General features: G+C 40.1%; 1 protein-coding gene across 2 annotated transcripts in view; it reads left to right on the top strand.

Moving 5' to 3' along the window:
• RNF38 (ring finger protein 38) overlaps positions 1–20,260 on the top strand; it is a 123,568-nt gene that overhangs the window by 44,586 nt on the left and 58,722 nt on the right. For both annotated transcript variants that reach the window (XM_059072181.2, XM_059072177.2), the window contains exon 2: positions 8,836–8,906. The gene's annotated coding sequence lies outside the window, so the exon portion shown is untranslated. The remainder of the gene's footprint in view (positions 1–8,835; positions 8,907–20,260) is intronic.

The following is a 20,260-nucleotide window of genomic DNA, read 5'->3' as shown; positions in this document are numbered from 1 at the left end:
TAAAGTACACGCAAGTTCCTAGGGCTGGATTTTTTAAAAGTCTACCTGTCTCTCTTATTGTAGAATGAACAAAAAAGTAGCTGTTTAGTTTTTTTTATATTATTGATTGAGTTCAGATGCTTTTTAGTATCTATGCCAATTATTTGGATTGTGGTGGCTGGTAGGCTAATCTAAGTTTTCAAAAGACTGATTTGGAAGGGTTGTTAATACCTCAGAAAATGGGACCAGATTTCAGAATAATTAATTAAATTTATAGAATACCCACTATGTACAAGGGCCTGTACCAGTGTCCTAAAGAATCTAAAAGCAGTGTAAGACCTAGCATCTTCTACCTGAATTTTACTGTCTCCTTGCTGGAACTTATAAATCGATCTGCTGCAATGCATAACTGAATTCTCCCTTGCTAGTCTTTGGATTATCAAGAAGATTCTGTCTGAGACATGACTTCCATCTTGGCCCACTTGTGACCCCAGTTAATCACTTGACCTCCTTGGGATGTGTGGACAATAGTTGTTCCAAGCCTTGATCATCATCTCGTGTACTTAACTGGTGTATAAAAAGCCCTGGGTAGATCACTGAGGCGTGAGGTTCAGTTCTTAACTGCCCAATGCTGTCCTTGAGCCAGGCCAGGCGAGTGATTCTATCTATGTCTCTAGTCCCAGTTCTCTGTGTTTGGGGGAGGATGGGATGGAGAGGAGAGAGACATCACCTTTGAGGGGTTTCATGAACGAGCCAGGTAAGCGCTCATAGGTTGGTCTCAGCTGCCTTCTCTAAGGTACTTTTGTCAGAAGCCATTACAGATTTGGACTGGAGCTTAATAACAAAAAGAATGGAGTAAAAATATCCCTGCCTATACTTAGGCTAATGGTTGCATCTTAGCAGAACATCCTAACAGTTACCACCAAGATTATTTTGTAGACAGGGTCTCAAAGGAGAGAGAAGATAATGGATAGTTCACCTCAAGAATCCTGCTCATGGTCATGGGGGTGCCGTTGGAGTCCTCTTTTTTTTTTTTTTCCTGGCCTTGCTGTGTGGCTTGCGGCATCTTAGTTCCCCAACTGGGGATCGAACCTGTGCCCCACCTGCAGTAGAAGCTAGGAGCCCTAACCACTGGACTGCCAGGGGAATTCCCTCTCTTCTTTCTTTCTTTCTTTTTTTTTTTTTCTTGAGTTTGTCCTATTTGGTCTAGTATTCCTAGGGATACTGGGAGCTAGCCTTGGAGCTAGGCCCTTTTTTTAATGGGCATCATGGAAAATCAGAAAATATAGATGAGCAAAAATAAGGGAAAAATTTCCTCCTGTCACCCAGGGATTACCATTGTTAGTATCATGGTATATATTCTTCTGAACGTTTCCTTTGTATATCTGTGTACACATATACATATTTACTTAACCATCATGAAAGCATAGTATTCATATTCTCTGCTTTTTAAAAATTTTATTTTATTTTAAAAATTTATTTATTTATTTTTATTTTCTTTTTGGCTTGGTTGGGTCTTCGTTGCTGTGTGCAGGCTTTCTCTAGTTGCGGCAAGTGGGGGCTGCTCTTCGTTGTGGTGCACGGGCTTCTCATTGCGGTGGCTTCTCTTGTTGCAGAGCATGGGCTCTAGGTGCGTGGGCTTCAGTAGTTGTGGCACGTGGGCTCAGTAGTTGTGGCTTGCAGGCTCTAGAGCATAGGCTCAGTAGTTGTGGCACACGGGCTTAGTTGCTCCGTGGCATGTGGGAACTTCCCAGACCAGGGCTCGAACCCGTGTCCCCTGCATTGGCAGGTGGATTCTTAAGCACTGCACCACCAGGGAAGCTCCGATTATTTTTAAGTTAGCATTTTATTTCAGTAAGTTTTCATTTCATCTAATTTTACCATATTCAGATTTTTCCAATTCTCTCCCAAATATCCTTTTTAACTAGTTTATTTAAACTAATCTGCAATCTGGTATGCACATTGTATCTGTTTCCTTTAATTTCTTTTAATCTAGCACAGTTCCTATCTTTTTTTATTCCTTTTATAATAATAATACCGACTTATTGAGCACTTCTGCAGAACCAACTTTTGGATGAGCTGATTGCTTCCTGTAATGTCTATCCCTTGTATTTCCTGTAAACTGCCAGTTATATCCAATAGTTTAATGGAGCCAAGGAAAGTATTGTTTGCTTGAATGCCAAACAGAGCTTATGTCTGAATTTCACAGTGTATCACATCAGAGGTCACATCTGGTTGGCCTACTGTTAATGATGCTAGGATTGGCCATTGGATTAAGGTGATGGGATTAGGTCTCTTTACAGTGTAGTTAGGTTCTCCCTGCAACTATAGATAATGTGGGTAGCATTACTTTGGCACTTTACAAACCCCCATCAGCCGTGTACTTAATGTCTTTAGCCTAATTGGTGACCCTTGCCTGAATCAACAGTTTTATGGGGCTTGCAAAATGATGTTTTCTAATTCTGAAATTCCTTCTGTATCTATTAGCTGGCATTCTTCTGCAATGTAGAACTAGGGCTATTCAATTACTCTAAAAGGTAGGATAAATATATGATTTTTAAAAAGTTGCTATTGGGCTTCCCTGGTGGCGCAGTGGTTGAGAATCCACCTGCCAATGCAGGAGACACGGGTTCGTGCCCTGGTCCGGGAAGATCCCACATGCCGCGGAGCAACTAAGCCCGTGAGCCATGGCCGCTAGGCCTGCGCATCCGGAGCCTGTGCTCCGCAATGGGAGAGGAAAAAAAGTTGCTATTAAGGGACTCCCAGATTTTCATTTATATGATGTGTTTTGGTTATCTACAGTCTTTTCTTGTTGTTGTTGTTTTTAATGCTTAAACTGGTAAGAGTTTGGCCAGTGGGAGCCGCTGCTTTTGGTCCTGTAGAACAGGTCTCAGAAAGCATGTGGTGCTCAGGTTGGTGCTATTGCTCTCCCCATTGTCCACTTTTGTAGCTCAAAATCTTTACTTTTAAACCCTCAAATCTTTGGGAATTTCCTGGCATCCAGTGGTTAGGACTCCACGCTCTCACTGTCAGGGGCCTGGGTTCATTGCCTGGTCAAGGAACCAAGATCCCACAAGCTGCATGGTGGGGTCAGAAAAAACAAACAAAACCAAAAATGAGTCTAGGAAATGCTTGAGAGGGGCTCACTTCATACTTTTAGATTAACCCACTACTATTACAGTGCAAACCCCCATCTCACATGTGCACATTTAGGAATAATTCTAACAGTGCTCAAAATGCCACATTTTCATGACAACTTAAAGAGCCTAACCACTTTTAAAGAGATGTGCACATTTTGCCCAAGTCTCTGCAGTTCAGTTTTGTGGTTTAATGCCCCTCGTTTTTTATAGCCAGATTTCGAGGAATATGCATATATCTCAACAATGGTTTTCTGCTGATGTTTATCTAAGAAGATTATATGTTAATGTTTCACAAACTCAGTACAACATTTTTTTTCTTCAAAGCAATGTGCAGAAGAGTTTCAGTTATTGATACATTCCAATTATCCTTGAGAGAACATGACATTTGGAAAACCATGCTGCATGTCAGCAAAAAGGGTGTGAGTTCTAGATGGGCCTGGCACTAAGAGGCCTTATTACTGCTTATGAAGAAATGGTGTTGTTTGACAATGTTTTAAGGATATAACATAATATCTTGATAATTTGCTACAGGTGTGTTTATTGTGTTTTATTTCCCTTTTAGGAAAGAAAAAGAGGTAGGAGACATGATCAGAAAGGTCTAGGATACCCAGGTCATGTGAGACCTCGTAGACCAAGGAGTAAGGACTTTGGATTTTATTTTGAGTGAGAGACGGAACAAGGTTTTCAAAGGAGGAGTGACATGATCTATCTGAACCTTGAAAAGGGTCATTCGTGCTACTATGTGGAGAATAGACTGAGGAGGAGGTAGGGAAAGTTCATGGGGAAAGAGTGGAACTAAGACCAGTCAGGAAAACATTGCATTAGTCCAGGCTTTGGCTTGGGTAGCCGCAGTGGATGATGCTGAGTAGTTATATTTCAGGCATATTTTTGAAGTGGGACCAACAGGATTTGCTAACTCATCAAATGTGGGATGTGAATTAAAGAGAGGAGTTGAGGAAGATGCCAAGGGTTTTGGCCAGAGCAGCTGGTGAATAGTTCTGCCATTTACTGAAACTGGAGGCAGGTTTAGAGGAGATCAAGAGCTCAATTTTGGACATGTTATGTTTGAGATGCTGTTTAGATATCTAAGTGATTTCGAATAGGTAGTAGAATATGGAAATCTGGGTTTCCTTGGGGTGGGAGGTGGGAGAGTCAGAGCTTGGAAATAAAGATTTTGGTGTCATCAGCCACGGGACTAGTTGGGATCACTAAAGGAGTGAATATAGATAGAAAAGAGAGGTCTGAGGATTGATCCTCGGGACATTCCAACCTTTATAATGGGAAGATGAGAATCTAGCAAATGGGACTGAGTGGCAGTCAGTGACGTAGGAAGCTTCTGTGAGGCCAAGTGAAGAAAAGGGTTTCACGAAGGAGAGTAGGGTCACCTGCGTCAAATGCTGCTGGTAGATCAAGAAAGGTGAAGATTCAGAATTGACCATTAGATTTTGCAGTATAGTGGTCTCCGGGAACTTGACAAATAGTGTCTCTGCTTTACCTCACTACCTTTACCCCTGTGGACTTAAAACACTATCTCGTATTCTTGGAAGTTGCTCGGAAACTTCTCCACTTGCCACCGCTGTTTCAACCTCGACGTCTTTGTGTTTCCTAGTTCTAAACTATGGGCTTCGTACCCCGACTTGAGCCCTCACTTCTGTTCTCTTCCCTCGATTTCACATACTTGTCTGACTCTTCCCAAGATGTTGCACATTTTCCCTTATAATGCTCCTAATCTGGTTCTCCCTCTGGTCCCAGCACTTTCTGCTAACCATTTTGGGGGTTTGTAACTATTTTGAGTGCGTCATGGACTCCTTTGGTAATCAGATGAAGTTTATAGGCCCCTTCCCAGGAGAATACTTTTAATTGCATAAAATGAAATACATGAGATTACAAAGAAAACCAGTCATACTGGAATGTAGTTATCAAAATATTAAAACTAATTTGTGATAAAAATATATTTGTTATTTAATGTATTAAATAACACATTCTAGCAGTGGGCCTGATAGCTATTGTAAATTTAAAGTAATGATAAGTGTAAATGATATTGCAATATACCTCCAGCAACTGTATTATATGAAAATATGTGTGTTTTTTATTAGAGATAAAAATCACAGGTACTGTCAATCCTAATGTGGTTTGTTGTTGTTTTCATAATAGAGTAGATTTTTTACATTTAGTTTCTAGTTAATGAAAATAAAGGTGGTAAAATTTTATTCCCATGTAAGTCTTGGTTAAGAACCGAGAGGGAGAACTGTCATGCTGGTGTGAGGAGAGCACTGCGTGCTCACCAGGTGAAGGAACAGGCCTCGTCTGCATGGAAGCATCCTGCCACATTTCTCATGGGGAGTGGAGGATTCAGACATGGACATTATGCTTTGAGTAGTAGAGCGCCAGGGTAGGTTCTTGAGCAGGAATAATAACTTTATAAAATGCATTTGAAAAAATCAGAAAACCCGTGGTAAACACTGCCATTTAATGTATGTTTGGCTAGATTCTTTCAATTTTCAAAAATTGGCTCCTTTATTTTAGTATAGAAGGTTTATTCTTTTGCCTCTGTGTGCTTCTTTCTCTGACTAGCTATCCAAAGTTGCTTACAATCTGTATTTTATTCTTCAGGAGTTCAGTTTGAGTGATCTGTCTACATTCTTTTTCTTATGGGGCAGGGACAGCTGGAGAGGGAAACTGGTGCTTTTGTGCTTTCATTTGCCTCTAGGATGCTTCTGCATTGTTTTCCAGCAAAGGGCCCTTCCCTTTGTTGCAAAGGAGTGAATTCTGATATTCAGGGGAATAAATCAAAAAGAGAAAACCTTGCCCATTTAAAAATTGGGTTCTATTTTCTTCCTGTTGAGTTTTTTGTTTTTCGGGTTTTTTTTTTTTTTTTTTTGGCTGCACAGCTTGTGGGATCTTAGTTCCCCAAGGGATCAAACCAGGGCCCCGTTGTGAAAGCATGGAGTCCTAACCACTGGACCACCAGGGAATTCCCATTACTGTTGAATTTTAAGAGTTCTTTGAATACTTTTGGGTATCAGTCCTTTATTAGATACACATTTTGCAGATATTTTCTAGCAGCCTGTGGCATTGTCTTTTCATTTTCTTCAGTGTCTTTCACAGAGCAGAAGTTTTTAATTTTATTGAAGTCCATTTTACCATTTTTTTCTTGATGGATTATGCTTTGGTGTCAAGCCAAGGTCACTTAGATTTTTTCCCGTTATCTTCTAGAAGTTTTATAGTTTTGTGTTTTACATTTAGGTCTATAATCCATTTTGAGTTAATTTTTGTGAAAGGTGTATGGTTAGTGTCTAGGTTCTTTTTTTTGTATGTGGACGTCTATTCATTTATTTTTAATACTCTCTTTTGGAAAAGATTTTTTTGCGGGCCTCTCACTGTTGCGGCCTTTCCTGTTGCAGAGCACAGGCTCCGGACGCGCAGGCGCAGCGGCAATGGCTCACGGGCCCAGCCGCTCCGCGGCACATGGGATCTTCCCGGACCGGGACACGAACCCGCGTCCCCTGCATCGGCAGGCGGACTCTCAACCACTGCGCCACCAGGGAAGCCCAAGTCCAAGTTTTTGACAATGGTCCCAAATGGTGGACTCCCTCATAGTTATTAGATGGTGGTATTATGTGAACTATTTCTAACAAAGTTTCATTTTTCTTAGATTGTGTCCAAGAGAAACACATATAACATGATACCTTAAATACAACGGTTTTGCGTAAGAGTAAGATAAATGTATGTTTTGGTACCTCTTTGAAAGGTATCTAAATGTATGCTTATAATCATCAGTTCTTAGGGTTCTTTTCACCAGTCTAACTTTAGTATTACATGATATTAGATTAATAGGAGACTGAAAGTATAATTTTTACTAACTCCTTGAAACTCATCTACTGAATTTTTAAAAAATAATTCATATTTAAAAAAAATTATTTTATTTTTATTTTTGGCTGTGTTGGGTCTTTGTTGCTGCACGTGGGCTTTCTCTAGTTGTGCCCAACGGGGGCTACTCTGTTGCAGTGCATGGGCTTCTCATTGTAGTGGCTTCTCTTGTTGCAGAGCACGGGCTCTAGGTGCACGGGCTTCAGTAGTTGTGGTACTTGGGCTCAGTAGTTGTGGCTCGCAGGCTCTAGAGTGCAGGCTTAGTAGTTGTGGCGTATGAACTTAGTTGCTCCGTGGCATGTGGGATCTTTCCGGACCAGGGCTCGAACCCATGTCCTCTGCATCGGCAGGCAGACTCTCAACCACTGCGCCACCAGGGAAGCCCTATCCTTTGTAGTTTTTAATAATTTTCTGTTACTGCCAATTATTTTCTCATTTTCTTTTTATGAATGCATAAGAGTAATATATGATAAAAATCTACCTTTAAAGTGTAAAAGAGTTATTTCAATAAGTGTAAAACCAAAATTTTTATTATTAAGAAAATGTATCAAAGTTTAGTTGGCAGCATTCTTCTCAAGCATATAGAATAATTGGACATCTGAATTGATGGCATTGTATATTTTATAATTTTATTTGTCAGTGTAACGTGCACAGGAGTGACATGGGGATGTTTTCTTAGGTTCAACTAAACATTTGCACATTCAGACTGGTAAAACCACCATAGGTCTCACTTAGCAACATTTATTCAGAAGGATATAGGACAGAAGCTATAACTTATCAGTAAGACAGTGGGAGTCCTTGCAGCAGTTCATTCTTTCTGAAGTGCTCTTCTCACAGCTTAGGTCTGAAGTGCTCTTCTCACAGCTTAGGTTCAAAGAGATGAGATCCACATTGTGTGGTGCAGAGAACTCCATGGGCATAGTTTCCAGGGTCTTTTGCCAGGACATGCCTAATTAGGTAACATGGCACCGTACTCAGAGAAGTTCAAGAACGTGGCTTCCTAGTAAGTGGCTATTGTACTTCCAGTCCAGATGCAATTTACTAATTTGGTAATTTCTATCCTAAGCAATGTTGCCAGGTAACGTAGGTGGCATGCTGTTTAATCAGGTTAACAGGGATTAACCCAAGGTTGAATTCTCATACATAGGGAGAACGGGTTTTGCTCCTCTTTGGTCCACAGTCATGCATGCTGATTTTTCATTTATGCCTTCTTGTTTTAGTATCGTCTTTCAGAAGGTTTTTCTTACTCCAAGATTATTTTTTTTTAATGTCATTTGTTTTCCTATTGGTTAGAAGTGTCACTGTTGTCATAGAGCAGTTATTAGGAGATCTTCAAATTAACAAATGGTTGTGTATATTAAAAATGTGTATACTTTTAAAAGTAATAAAAACCTATTTATAATCTTACGATTGTGTATTAGATTGTGTTATTTGTGTGCTGAAAATTTATAGGGTCAATTTTTTTCTCAAAGAAAGTATGTGTAGCCTGAAAAGCAGTATACTTTTTTCTAAATAGAAGTTTGCCTTATTGAATGCTGTTGTGCTTATTTAGGTGGCCTTACTCTGAAAACTAACCACTCAGTGTAGTAGAAAGTGGTGAATTAGGGGTTTGAATAATGGGGTTCTGGTTTCAGACCTGCCACTTCACTGACTGCTCCTTTGTGCAAGTCAGCCTCTCTGTGTTTTGTTTTGCTCAAACTGCATGAATAACAATCCCTATCCTGCCTATTTCCGAGTATTGTTGAGGATTAGATGGGATGATGGATATAAAGGCACCTTTAACTGGTAAAGCAGTTTAAATGTAAGGAATTACTGCATCTTAACTTTTCCTCCCTTTCTCTTGTAGGTAGTGTTGGTGCTTCTTTTCAGTGCCAGTCCATCCATCACGACCACATTTGTCATGATGACAGTGACAAGGTGAGGTCCGTGTTGATGTCTACAATGGTGAAAATGCATGCTGCCCTTATATCACTGGATTCACTTGTATAACTCTGGTCGTAGGGGCAGAAGAGTGTGACTTGGGGGGCACAATGTTGAGATGCAGAGAGCCTTGCTGGTTTGTGTGCCAGCTCACTAGACTGCTCCAGAAAACTTGCAGATCATTCCCAGGAGGTGGGCTGGACTCCTGATAACCCATTTCCTTACCCCCATTCCTGTCTCTGTCACTGTGCTGCTTCTTTTCCTGCACAGCCTGGATGGATTATCTTAATATATGAACAGGTGCTCCCAAAGCTGATAACTATTTCAGCAATTTGTGTCTGTTTCCAATTTGAAATATCTCAGACATTCTGATTTGGTTTGTTTTGTAGTTGATTGTATTATGGCTTATTCTCATGCTTACTTTTTTTTTTTGGCGGGGGAGGGGGGTGGCTCTGTTTCCAAAGCCCAATTTAAATGTTGAGGAATGATGGTGGAACCTGTCTGATTCATGCAAAAGAAGCCTGCTTTGGGCCTTTTAAATTTTTTAAATCAGGTCCAGACTTTGGGTATTTTGCTTCTGTTCTTTTTATCTCTAAAGAAACTGGTCTTTGGGGGCTTTCCAGTACTCATCAGCACCTTTGATGGCCCAGCCCTTTAAGTAGATACTAATGTGGGCTTGGTGTTTGGAACCTCTGGCTGCTGATATTGGATGGGCTTAAATTTATTCTTTTCCGCCATCAGTTTCCAGTGGTCTCCCTCCCATTTCCTGTGTCTTGTATGCAGGAATGTATCACTCCCCTGGTAGTTTCCCCAGGCATACCAATCCAAGTGCTGTTTTTCTGTGCTGTTGTAATCAAGATCCTCCTCCCTCATCCTGTTGGAGCTCGATCAAGATGTTGGTCGATCATTGGGATTTTCCAAATGGCCTTTTTGTTCTGTGTGTTGCTCTCTGTCTTTGTGAGCTTTACTCAGTCAGATTTCAGTGTGTTTAGAGAGAGTGGTATGATTTTAGTATTCCAGATTCTCTCTTATTATGATAGTAATCCAGAGGCATGGGTTTAACTTTTAACTTCTTTTAGAAGCAAGCCACTGAAAAATACTTCTAGACTATATAGTTAGCTCCCTAAAATTCCGTATACCACAGATTTTAGACAAGCATTTGAAAATAAGACTGATAGAAAAGGCAAAATCACTTTTGGTCAGTAATATTACAAAGAATTGTGTTATATCATTGTAAAGATGTTTGGGTGTTAAAATTTCCTTCCGCAGCTAGGTATAATATGCCTCTATCCATTGTTCATTTACAGTGGAGAAGCCAGACTATTCTCTGTTCTGTCTCCAGGTTTAGAGTCAAGAGATGAGATTTCTGTCCATTTCTGCCAGATACTTTTTATCTACTTTAAAATGGTTTTCCTCCTAATTTCTGAATCTTTGTATGACTCATTTTGTGCTTTTAGGATGGGATCTTTCCTGAAATACATGGGGGGAGGGAAGAGAAATTTTAGGGATTTTTGTCACTTGATCAGCAGATCAAAGAACTGTCAGAAACTGCTCTCCTCTCCTACCTACCATGCATATATTTATGATGGTTTCCCAGAGGGAAATGGAGAGAATGGATTAGGGTCTCTTGACTATAATTGATTCAACTGATTCAGTCAGCAAATAATATTTGTTGATAGGCAGCTATGTTTCTTGGCACTTAGGGAATATATCAGGGTACAAAACAAAGATTGCTGTTTTTTCATGAGTGTGCAGTCTAACTGGGGGAGGCAGACAATAAAAATAAACATAACACATAAGTTACATAGTATGCTATAATCACAATGGATTAAAGAAACATACAGCAGAATAAGTGGGATGAGGACCACCAAGAGTTTGATGTTACAGATTGCAGCTTTGAATAGGATCCTTAGACATCATTCTGGGGAGGAGAGTGGTGGATAGGACAAGAATCAGATCTCTGTGTTTGTAGCAGCTTCTGACTTCTTTCTTTCTGTAATAAATGGGTATTGGTTTTGCAAAAGCAACAACAAAACCTGCTGCCTGATATATGCCACTTGGATATGTAGGTATGTGTTCTCTCTCTCTCTCTCTCTCTCTCTCTCTCTCTCTCTCTCTCTCTCTCTCTCTCTCTCTCTGAGAATTGAAGGGATTATAGAGCACAGCTAATTCAACCCTCTTCTTAAAATAAACTTGCAAGCTGTAACCCCTGTGGGAGAAGAGACTTGTTCAGGAGTCACCCTAGAGTGCTGCAGCTAGATCACATCTTCTATCCCTGATACAAGCCATGTAAAGTAATTGTCTGGCTATTCTGAGCACATTGTCAAAACACATATTGATGCTTTGCTTATTATCCTCACTTAGCTTTCAGGCATGGTCCATTTATCAGATTTGGGAACAAAAGTTGATTTTTCTTAAATGTTGTCTGAATTTTAACTAATTCATGTGTGATGTGGGTGGAACCAAGGAGAAAAAGGGTCAGTCCATTTGTTGGACCTCCATTCTACAACCTTGGAAGTGGTGGCGAGCCCCCAAATTCCATGGTTTGGCTTGTTTTCCAACTTAAGTTTCTCTGCTGCTATACATCGGCTTGTAACTTACAGTGCCAGAAGGAGCTGTTTCCAGCTTTGAGGTTTACTGTTAACTACTGTGAGTTACATACTCTCATGTTCAGTTTATATTGGGCATAGCAATTCACACAAAGCCCTCCAGCAATATTTTTATATTTATTCACAATGTCATATCCCATAATTTCCAGGTAGCAAACACTTATTATATATCAATATTTGAGTACCTACTATGAACTAAGCATTGTTCTAGGCATTGGGGACAGTGTATTGAACAAAACAGACAGGAATCTTTACACTTATGGAGCTTGCTCTCTGTAAGTGGGTTAGGGAGATGGCAAGACATAAATAAAGACACTGTTAGTTCATTTGTGTTATGAAGAATAATAAATCAGGTAAGGGATATAGGAGTATTGGGAGAAGATTACCTTCTAAACACCCTTTGAAATAGGGGTTGTTTTATCCCCATTTGTAGGTGAGGAACGTGAGACATAGATTAAGTAGTTTCCCCAAGGTTACCCAGTTAGTAAGTAGTAAAACTGGTATTCAAACACAAGCTACCTAATTCCAGAGTCTGTACTTGACCGTCTGAAGAAATCTGTTCCTAATGTAGCTTTACCCACTCAACTCTGACGTGCTCAGTGAAAAATATCTTCAAGTGGAGAAGGCCCTGGAGAATCACAGTGAACCAAGCCACTTGGCAGGTAATCTTTGCCTGTCAGTTTTTTCTTGCCTAGCTCCTTTTGGCCTCCATTGTGATTCATGACTGTTTGTTACTCCAGGCTTCTCTGACCCGACACCCCTGCCCTGATTCATACTCAGAGATCTGTGCTTCTTTATAAGAAACCTCACATTGTGTGTTGCTGTATTGCACTGATCAAATGTGATGGTTATGTAGAAGCAGTTTAAAAGTATAAAGAATAAGACAAAAATATGATTGTGATAGCATATTTATGTTTCACTTAGATATTGAAGTTAACCTAAATCAGCTAATGTCACCTTGGGATTAGTAAGTAGTCATCTTCACAGTGAGAACAAGCTTGACATGGGGGAATAGGTCTGTCCTGAGAATGAGATAAAACATTGAACAATTTGATAGAAGGAGACTATTCCTTCATGTGAGATGAATTAATTTGTAGCCTCAATGGGTACACTCTTCCATGGTGGCCTGGTAATACTTCTGGGAAGGCTGGCCATTTGAGAGAGGGAAATGGAGAGTTCTTTCTAAACTGCATATGAATGGCTACTCAGAACAGAAGTCTTTTCTGGACAAAACTTCCTTTTGCTAGCCTTCAGTCCCTTTGTCATGGAAGACGGTATCAATCCAATTTGTGTACAGGTATTCGCACATAGACTGCTTTCAGAAAGATGGGAAATGTGCTACTGGTTTTTCTTCCATGACTATATACTTCCTTTTAATCTTTTAAGTTTTTAGTTTTTTTAAAAATTACATGTTGATTGTAAAAAGATATGCAGCACTACCTTCAATCCCTCTTCCCAGAAGTAACAGCAATTGGAATTTTAGTATTAACCGGATTTTTTAAAGTTATATTTGTGTAAAATATTTTTCATCTTTGCAAACAGTGGGTTATTTTTTTTCTTGTGGTACGTGGGCCTCTCACTCTTGTGGTCTCTCCCGTTGCAGAGCGCAGGCTCCGGACGCACAGGCTCAGTGGCCATGGCTCACGGGCCCAGCTGCTCTGCGGCATGTGGGATCTTCCCGGACCGGGCCACAAACCCGTGTCCCCTGCATCGGCAGGCGGATTCTCAACCACTGCACCACCAGGGAAGCCCCAAACAGTGGTTTTTAGTATATTCAAAGAGTTGTTCATCTATCTCTACTATCTAATTTTAGAACACTTATCACCACCACCCCCCAAAAAAACCTATACCCATTAACAATCACTCCCCATTATTCCTTCCCGCCAGCTTCTGGCAACCACTAATCGTTCTGTCTCTATGGATTTGCCTGTTCTGCACATTTCATGTAAATGGAATCACACAATATGTGGCCTTTTGTGTCTGGCTTCTCTCACTTAGCATGATGGTTTCATAGGTTTGTCTATGTTGTAGCATAAATCAGTACTTCATTCCTTTTTATGGGTGAATAATATTCCATTGTGTGGATCTAGCATATTTTGTTTATCAATTCCCCAGTTCGTGGATATTTGTTTCCATGCTTTGGTTATTGTGAATAACACTGCTGTGAACATTTGCCTGTGAGCGTGTTTTTGTTTTCACCTGATTTTAACAATTTGAGGATCTGCCAAACTTTTCCAAAGTGGCTGCACCATTTTGCATTCCAACAAATGCTTGAGGGTTCCAATTTCTTCACATACTTGCCAATACTTTTTTCCTGGTTGTCTTTTATAAATTGATTGATTGATTGATTGATTGCTGCTTTGGTTCTTCGTTGCTGTGTGTGGCTTTCTCTAGTTACAGCGAGTGGGGGCTACTCTTTGTTGTGGTGCGCGGGCTTCTCACCGCGGTGGCTTCTCTTGTTGCAGAGCATGGGCTCTAGGTGTGCAGGCTGCAGTAGTTGTGGCACATGGGCTCAGTAGTTGTGGCTCGCGGGCTCTAGACCGCAGGCTCAGTAGTTGTGGCACACAGGCTTAGTTGCTCCGCAGCATGTGGGATCTTCCCGGACCAGGGCTCGAACCCATGTCCCCTGAATTAGCCAGTGGATTCTTAACCACTGCACCACCAGGGAAGCCCCTGGTTGACTTTTAAATTATAGCCACTGTAGTGAGTGTGAAGTGGCATCTTATTGCGGTTTTAATTTGCATTTCTCTAGTGACTAACTGTGCTGAGTATCTTTTTATATGTTTATTGGCCATTCCGAAATCTTCTCTGGTCAGTTAAAGGTCCTTTTATTGTTCTTGCCCCCTTGTGCTTAAAAAATCTCCCTAGGCTGCGTATTATTTTATTTATTTATTTATTGCTTGCTTGCTTGTTTGCTTGCTTACTTGCTGCGTTGGGTCTTTGTTGCTGCGCGCGGGCTTTCTCTAGCTGCGGTGAGCGGGGGCTACTCTTCGTCGTGCTTCTCATTGTGGTGGCTTCTCTTTGTTGTGGAGCACAGGCTCTAGGCATGAGGGCTGCAGTAGTTGTGGCTCGCGGGCTCTAGAGTGCAGGCTCAGTAGTTGTAGCACACAAACTTAGTTGCTCTGCGGCATGTGGGATCTTCCCGGACCAGGGCTCGAACCTGTGTCCCCCTGCATTGGCAGGCTGATTCTTAACCACTGGACCACCAGGGAAGTCCGTATGCCTCGTATTATATTGTTACATGATTTCCATTAGGGAAATGTGGGGAAATAGAGCATGTCATAAGTAAACGTACCATCTTTCAGTAGATAACACTCTGAACATGCATTTTTTCTTCAAATTTTTCTTTGCATTCTCTGCATGGTTAAAACAAAACTAAAGCACTGATTATCTATGGCTGTGTAATTAATTATCCGAAAACTCAGCGGGGCAAAGCATATCTTTTGGTATCGTTCATGGTTCTGTGGTTTCCTGTGCTCAGCTAGGTGGGCTCTTGCTTGGAATTTTCTCATGCAGTTGCAGTCAGTTGGTGGCTATGGTTGGAGTCATCTCGATGCCTTCACTCACATGTCTGATGGTTGATGCTGGTTGTCAGCTGGGACTTCAACTGGGGCCCTCAGCCTGAGCACCTATATGTAGCATGGGCTTCCTCACAGTATGGCAGCTTTGATTCTAAGAGTGACTGTCCCAAGAGTACCATACAGGTGCTGTATGGCCTTTTATGACCTAACTTCAGAAGTCACAAAGCTTCACTTCCACCATAGTTATAGGCCTGCCCAAATTCAAGAGGAGGGAGCATCAATCCTACCACTGGGGAGGAATGTCTACATAATAAGAGAATGAAGGATGGGAGAACGTATCATGGCCATCTTGAAAATATAATCTGCACATTATATATACATGAAACATCAGTTAAAATGTCTACATAATGTTCCACCATAAGGGTACATGGTAATTTATTTAACTTGTTTTCAATTGTGGAGCTTTAGGTCATTTTTTAAAAATTGTGCATTTATTCATTCAGCAAATATTTATAAGTGCCTACTATGTGCCAGGGATAATTGAATCACCAGAGTACCATGGTGAAAAGACTGACAAAGAAGGTCCTTGTTCTTTGGGTGCTTATTTTTTTGTGGACAGGTCAGAAAATGAACTGTATATGTAAACCAATAAATAATCAGATACTCTTAAGTACTGTGCAAGTAATTGGGCAGTTGGCTACTCTAGATTAGGTGTTAGGGAAGACCTTTAAGAAGGTGACACTTAAGCTAAGATCTGACAGATGGAAAAGAACATATCGAGAAAATCTGGGGCATAGGAGAACATGCTAGGGAGAGGAAACATCTAGTGCAAAGGCCATAAGGCTAGAACTTGAAACAAACAGAAGGAAAGCTGATGTGCACAAGCAAGGTGGATGAGGGTGGAAGTGGTGGTATGAGATGAGGTTGAAGGTGTAGGCACAGACTAGATCAAGTGGATCTTGGTAAGCAGGGAAAGAAGTTTCAATTCTGCGTATTATGGAAGCCTTTGGAAGGTTTTAAGCAAAGGAGTGATGTTATATTTTTTTAAATATCCCTTTTCCTGTTGTGATAAGAATTTTTAAAATGTGGTAAAATGTGCAATACAAAATTTACCATCTTAACCATTTTTAGGTGTACAGTTCAGTAGTGTTAATAAGTACATTCACATCGTACAACCAATCTGTAAAACTCTTTTATGTTGCAAAATGGAGACTATATCCGTTAAACAATAATTTACTCTCTTCTCCCCCCAACCATTGGCAGTCGCCCTTCTACTTTCTGTCTCTGAATTTGAGTGCTCTATGTACCTCATACAAGTGAAGTCATATAATAGTTGTCTTTTTGTGACTGACTTAGCATAATGTTGTCAAAGTTCATCCATGTTGTAGCATGCCTCAGAACTTCCTTCCTTTTAAAGGCTGAATAATATTCCATTGTATGTGTATAATGCATTTTGTTTATTCATCCATGGATGGCCACTTGGGTTGCTTCCACGTTTTGGCTATTGTGAATAATGCTACTGGAACATAGGTGTACAAATATCTCTTTTAGACCCTGCTTTCAACTCTTTTGGGTATATGCCTAGAAGTGGAATTGCTAGATCATTTCTTTCTTTCTTTTTTAAATTTTTTAAAATTTTTAATGTTTTGAGGAACCACTATTTTGTTTTCCAAAGTGACTGTACCATTTTATATTCCCATCAGGAGTGCACAAGGATTCCAGTTTTTCCACATCCTTGTCACCACTTGTTGTTTTCTGTTTTTACTTCTTTTGTTTAATAGTAGCCATCCTAATGAGTGTGAGGTAGTATCTCATTGTGGTTTTGATTTGCATTTCCCTCCCGACTAGTGATGTTGAACATATTTTCATGTGCTTACTGGATATTTGTACATCTTTGGAGAAGTGTCTATTTCAGTGCTTTGCCCATTTTATAATCAGGTTTTGGATTTTGTTTGGTTGTAGTTCTTTATATATTCTGGATATTAACCTCTTATCAGACATGATTTGCAAATATTTTCTCCTATTCCATAGGTTGCCTTTTCACTCTGTTGCACTGATGTTTTCATTTTGAAGTAATCCAATTTATTTTTTTCTCGTTGCCTGTGAGTTTCAGAATGAGATCTTCCTTATATATGTCCTAAGATTATAATTGTTTTTCTTTTGTTAGAAATAAGGAAAAGGGACTTCCCTGGTGGTCGAGTTGGTTAAGACTCCGTGCTTCCAATGCAGGGGGCATGGGTTCGATACCTTGTCGGGGAAGTAAGATCTCGCATGCTGCTCGGTGCGGCCAAAAAAAAAAAAAAAAAAAAAAGAAAAGAAAAGAAATAAGGAAAAGACAGAAAATCTGACAAGAAATCCATAACCACTAAAGAAAGCTAACCAGCAAATTCTACCAAACGTTTAAAGGAGGCATAACACCAATCTTACAGAAACTCTTGTAGAGAATAGAAAAAGAGAGAATACTCTATGATTCATTTTCTGAGGCTAGCATAATATCTGTAACAAAACTTGATAAGGACATTACAAAAAATGGAAAATAACAGCTAATCTCACTTAAGAACACAGATGTAAAAATTCTAAGCAAAATATTAGCAAACCAAATCCAACAATATATAAAAAGAGTAGTGCGATATGACATGATTTTATTAGGAATGTAAAATTGGTTTAACCTCCAAAAAACAATCAAGTTAATTCACCCAGTAACAGAAAATCCATGATTATCTCATATACAGAAAATTTTGATGAAATTAAATATCCATTTTGTGATAAACTTTTAACAAATTTGAAATAAAAAAAGAACTCCCTTGATTTGCTAAAGGAATCTACAGAAAACCTATGGCCAACATCATACTTAATGGTGAAATGTTGGAAGCTTTCCAGTTTTGGAATAAGACGAAGATGCATGCTCTCACTGTATCTATTTAGCATTGTACTGGATGGAGGTCCTAGCAAGTGCAGACAAGAGGAAAACACGTTGGAAAGAAAGAAATTGAACAGTCATTTTCTGCCAACAGTACTGTATATGTAGAAAATTGAAAAAAAAATTAACAAAACTATTAGAATTAATAATTATACATAAAACCTAGAATAGACCCTAGAACAAATGTGCAAAAACCTCTACAGAAAACTGTGAAGCATTATTGAAAAAATCAACAACTCGGGTAAATAGAAGGGTTCATCTTACTTACAGATTGAAGATTCAGTATTGTAAAGATATCAATACTACCTAATTTATCTCTGGATCCCATGCTGCCCAATAAAAAAATCTCAGCTGTCATTCCCATGTGTTAGACTGGTAGGGCACCAAGGTAGACAATCCCAGTGACCAGATACATTTGAAGGAACTGCAGTATTTTCCTGTTTGGTAAGCAACATATTGGTATATTTTTATTTTAGAAGTTGAGGGGACTTAAATGACTTAGGTACCCCAGGAAGAAGTTTTTTGAAGGCATTCACAGTTTTCATTTCTGTCATGAAAATGAATTTTAAAGGGCAGTCTTGGAGTCAGAATTCTCAAAAGTTCTTACTACAAGCAACTGCTTTTCGCACAAGTGCTGTATTGTTCCCTAGCCACATGTGACTATTTAAACAATCCTGGTTAATGCATTAGTTGCACTAGCCCCATTTCAGGTGCTCACTCAGTAGCCATATGTATGTAGCTAATGGCTACCTTTAGTATGCTGCAGATGTTGAACATTTCCATCATTGCAGAAAGATCCATTGGACACCTCTCCAACAAGCCTTCCCACCTTTTTGGACCGACACCAAGTAGAATTTTAGGTGGACTGGGGTTGAGCCACTGCTCTGCTATAATTAATTTCCTGCCATATTAGGTGGTCAGTGGCCCACCTTAAAATGTAACCCACTCATCAGATGTTTATTAGCAGGGTACCAGATTTTCTGGTTAAGAAAATCAATTAGAAAAGAAATTGCAGTACAAATTTCCAACGATTCAGCCTTGAGGTGTGGGAGCATTGTTTACATGTAGACAGACTTCTTAGTGGAAGCCTTCAGATCCCAGTTAACAAAGATCTCAGCCATTTGAGAAGGGTTCTCAAAGAGTGCCTGACAAAGGATTGGCTGAAGCCCAGGGGGAATTCACATAAGCTTAAGGGTTAGGAACCCTGGAGGACTGTAATAGATATTTGCTGCTGAAATTCAGCACTTGAGGAACCTGACTCTTAGGTTTGGACAGCTTCCAAATGGTAATTTCCCTCCCTGTTCCCAATTTTTGTCTCTATTTCCCCGTCTCATTACATAGCCCGTGTCCAAGTAAACAAGAAAAGCTGTTTCAGGGTGGTCTGTATTATGTAAGGAAGCTTGTATAGCTGAGATTCTGTTGGAAGATCTGTAATGCTAGGTGAATCCACAGCAGTAAAGGGGGTATTGTGAGGGATCCAGATATTAGGAGTGGATTACATTGGATGCACCTAAAGGTGTGGTTGGGATTTATGACTCTGCACTGTGAAAGAGGGGGAGGGAACCTTAAAAAGTTTGGATGTAATCATCTCCAAATTGGCTGCTTTGGAAGACTAGCAGAGAGGGCTTTGGAAGAAGAGTCAGCTAGATAACTGGGCTACATAATGGGGGTGTGGGGCTGGGGAAGGGGACATGTTCATGGGGGCCTGTTATCTCATTCTACCTTTTGTCCAGGAGTTGTAAAAACCTGTGATGTTATTGCTGGAACTTTGAATTCAGCAGTTGCTAAGCACCTGCTGTTGTATTTTAGGCTGTAGGTTTAGACCTTAGGGTTACAGAGTCAAAACAGGTCGCCCAGTGTGATAATGGGAGAGAGATGTTCACAAATAATTACCCTTTCGTGTTATTCATACCAATGCATAGAGGTTCAGAGGGTCCTGGAACATCATTTTAGTCTGGTTCCCTAATTTTCTACAGGAGGCAGCTGAGGCCCACAGCAGGAAGGAGGCTGGTTTAAGTAATACCAAAAGAACCAGAACCTGGGCTTTTTGATGATTGGACTGAAATATGATCACCATCCTTGAAGACATAATATAATTCCTATCTGCTTAAAACCCACTTCTTCGATACTGTCCCCTTGACTGCCCTCTTTTCCTCCGATACCATTTAAACTATTTTGTCCTTGTATTTATTGCGCTTTTATGGAAGATCTTACTTTCTCTTTTAGATCTCGAACGTGATTAGGACAGGCACCATGCCAGCTTCGGTCTTCCGTACCTATCTTATTTCCTGTCCTCAGCAC

The sequence above is a fragment of the Kogia breviceps genome, chromosome 8 (genome assembly GCF_026419965.1).
Source record: "Kogia breviceps isolate mKogBre1 chromosome 8, mKogBre1 haplotype 1, whole genome shotgun sequence".
NCBI classification, from domain to species: Eukaryota; Metazoa; Chordata; class Mammalia; order Artiodactyla; family Physeteridae; genus Kogia; species Kogia breviceps.
This window is presented reverse-complemented; position numbering and strand designations above follow the sequence as displayed.